Source organism: Oncorhynchus nerka, linkage group LG14 (genome assembly GCF_034236695.1).
Source record: "Oncorhynchus nerka isolate Pitt River linkage group LG14, Oner_Uvic_2.0, whole genome shotgun sequence".
In the NCBI taxonomy this organism is placed as follows: Eukaryota; Metazoa; Chordata; class Actinopteri; order Salmoniformes; family Salmonidae; genus Oncorhynchus; species Oncorhynchus nerka.
Window position 1 is genome coordinate 82,868,249 of NC_088409.1, and position 3,932 is coordinate 82,872,180.

The following is a 3,932-nucleotide window of genomic DNA, read 5'->3' on the forward strand; positions in this document are numbered from 1 at the left end:
ATGCATATTACTGTGAACATCATGCACTTTACTATACAAATGCAATGGAAACATCATGCACATTACTGTAAACATAATAAGCACATTACTGTAAACACACCATGGCAGAAACATCATGCATTTTAGTGTAAACCTATCATGTCAGAAACATCATGTGCATTACTGTAAACATACCATGCACATTACTGTAAACACACCATGGCAGAAACATCATGCACATTACTGTAAACATACCATGGCAGAAACATCATGCACACTACTGTAAACACACAATGGCAGAAACATAATGCACACTACTGTAAACACACCATGGCAGAAACATCATGCACACTACTGTAAACATACCATGGCAAAAACATCATGCACACTACTGTAAACACACCATGGCAGAAACATCATGCACACTACTGTAAACATACCATGGCAGAAACTTCATGCACACTATTGTAAACATACCATGGCAGAAACATCATGCACACTACAGTAAACGTACCATGGCAGAAACATCATGCACACTACTGTAAACACACCATGGCAGAAACATCATGCACAGAAGTAATTGGCAAATATGCAATCAGAACTGGTGGAAGTGTACAGAAAGGGTTTCCACTTCCCCTGCAGATTGCATCTAGCCTGGTTGCCAGATCAGTTTCCCAAATGTATTTATGTTTTATTGATTTATATTTTCAGGGGTAGATCATCTTTAGTAGTGCAGATAGATTGTAGATTCCATCAATGTAATTATCTGCATCATTTCCCTTCAACATATATTTTTTTGTAAAACATATTTTCCTTTATTATGTTCCCCTAACCCTACACACCCCTCTCCTAATTGGAGTAAACTAATGGACAACAACACTTAGGCTTCTACATCCAGTTTATACATTATCTGTTTGTTTTAATCCCATCCCTAGCCAGTTTCCCTTAGCTAAATCATAGGAGTTAGCTAAAGCACGAACACATCTGGCAACCAGGCTAGATTGCAGGTTAAATGCAAATGTCAGTGTGTTGCTTTGACTTAACATGAAGAAAATAGTCAAATGTGCACTCAATGTATTCTGTGTTTGAACTGGAAACCTTTTCTTGTTTCAGAAGAGAGAAATGACTTTCTGACCTTCTCCTCAGCATTGCTTTTTAGTGTCTGTGTTTACAGGTGACGGTGGAACTAGCTATCATTGCTCTAGCTGGTGCTCTCCATCTTGTTTCCTTTCTGCATCAATACAATGAACAAGTGATCCGGCTAGCCTGTTAAGAGTCAGTGTGTTAGCTGACGCTAAGTGCCTCCACACTTGACACACACACACACACACACACACACACACACACACACACACACGCCCCTTCTCTTTCAAAGAAATAGAGTGTAATCAGGCGAACCCTGCCCCTTAATTCCACACGTAAACAGGCTGTATATAAAGGGTTGGGCCAATAGAATCTACCTCTTGCATTGTGTTTGCGTGTGAGAAAAATCCCCATAGACATATACAGGGCATATACAGTAGCACAAATCCAGCCGGTGCCAAGATGCCTGCAGACTTCAATGGACAATGGGTGATGGTCACCAACGAGAATTTTGAGGATGTCATGAAGGCCATTGGTAAGCTGTTCTTCTAATGTCTGTTGTAAAATAGCAGAGATACAGACATGCAGAGAGAGATGGTGGAGAGGGAGGGAGGGAAGGGGTGAAGAAGAGAGAGGGAAATGATAGAGAAAGAGTGTGTCGTGTGTGTGCCTGTGTGTGTGCCTGTGTGCATATGTCATTGGGTTTGTGTGCAAGAGTGTGTCTGATTGAGAGGGGGATGTCAGAGATAACGTTTGTGTAAAGACTATTTAAGTGTGTTAGTTAGTGAGATTGTGATAGACAGTGAGAGTGTGTGAGGGAGAGAGGAAGAGAGATTCAAAGAGAGGGCGAGAGAGAGAAAGGATTCTCTAGTGCTGCTTCATTTACTTACTGAGCTGCTGTCATGGCGACTTAACCTTGACTGTTTGTGTGAATGGGTCCTGCTTGTTAGCACGTTGAATAAATATAGATTTACTCTTTTCCACATTTAACATCCTCCCCATTCCCATTCCCCTCCCGAGCTCTGCCAAGCGGCATCTGCATGTCAGTGGCAAGCGAAGGCCCCATCCATCCATCCATTCAGCATGGCGTTGATCAACCCCAAGTCTTTTATTATTCACGACTTTATCTGCAATTCATAAGTCTCTCCCGCTCAACCCAGAAAAATCCCCCAAAACAAACAATCCAAGGCGTCTCATTCCGTGCCGCTCTCTCATTTCCATGAGCGGATCGAAAATTACACCCATATGGAAATAGAGGGAGGAAGAAAAATATTTGGATGGGTAAATAAAAGAGCCTCATCAAAAAGAGAGATGGGTAGAAATTGAATTTGCACTTTGTGGCCAATGCAATATGAATTTCAAAATGAAAGAGGCGGGCACTTTTTCAGGCTCACAGTTTACCTTATTTAGCTCTATTTCTGGTACAGTGCTATTTTTAAAGGGTAAATTAGATTGTCAACAGAACTGTTTTGAGTGGAATAGTAATTCTAGGACTTGAGCTGCAGTCTCATAACTGAAGAGGAGGACTGGTGGCTTATGCACAAGGGAGCACAATAAAAAGTATACTATACACACACCTCACTGTCCAACCAAGGTGAACAGATTCTATATGAAAACATACTTGATACTTATCCTGAGTGTACAAAATATTAGAAACACGTTCCTAATATTGAGTTGCACCCCCTGTTGCCCTCAGAAATGCCTCAATTGGCCAGGGCATGAACTCTACAAGGTGTTGAAAGCGTTCCACTGGGTGCTGGCCCATGTTGACTCCAATGCTTCCCACAGTTCAGTCCAGTTGGCAGGATGTTCTTTGGGTGGTGGACCATTCTTGATACACAAGGGAAACTGTTGATCGTGAAAAACCCATCAGCGTTGCATTTCTTGACACACCAGTGTGCCTGGCACCTACTACCATATCCCGTTCAAAGGCACTTCAATATGTTGTCTTGCCCCATTCACCCTCTGAATGGCACACAGACACAATCCCTGTCTCAATGGTCTCAAGGCTTAAACATCCATCTTTAACCTGTCTCCTCCCCTTCATCTATACTGATTGAAGTGGATTTAACAAATTAAATAAAAATGTATTTGTCACATGCGCATCAGGTGTAGACCTTACAGTGAAATGCTTACATACATGCCCTTAACCAACAATGCAGTTTAAGAAAATACTTTAAAAAATGAAGAGATAATAATAACAAATAATTAAAGAGCAACAGTAAATAACAATAGTGGGGCTGTATACAGGGAGTGCCGGTACAGAGTCAATGTGCTGGGACACCTGTGTCGAGGTAATTGAGGTAATAAACTCAACAAAAAAAGAAACATCCTTTTTCAGGACTCTGTCTTTCAAAGATAATTCGCAAAAATCCAAATAACTTCCCAGATCTTCATTCTAAAGGGTTTAAACACTGTTTCCCATGCTTGTTCAATTAACCATAAACAATTCATGAACATGCACCTGTGGAACGGTCATTAAGACACTAACAGCTTACAGACGGTAGGCAATTAAGGTCACAGTTATGAAAACTTAGGACAGTAAAGAGGCCTTTCTACTGACTCTGAAAAACACCAAAAGAAAGATGCCCAGTGTCCCTGCTCATCTGCGTGAACGTGCCTTAGGCATGCTGCAAGGAGGCATGAGGACTGCAGATGTGGCCAGGGCAATAAATTACAATGCCCGTACTGTGAGATGCCTCCACACTTGACACACACACACACACACACACACACACACACACACGCGCACACACACACACACACACACACACACACACGCCCTTCTCTTTCAAAGAAATAGAGTGTAATCAGGCGAACCCTGACACTTAATTCCACACGTAAACAGGCTGTATATAAAGGGTTGGGCC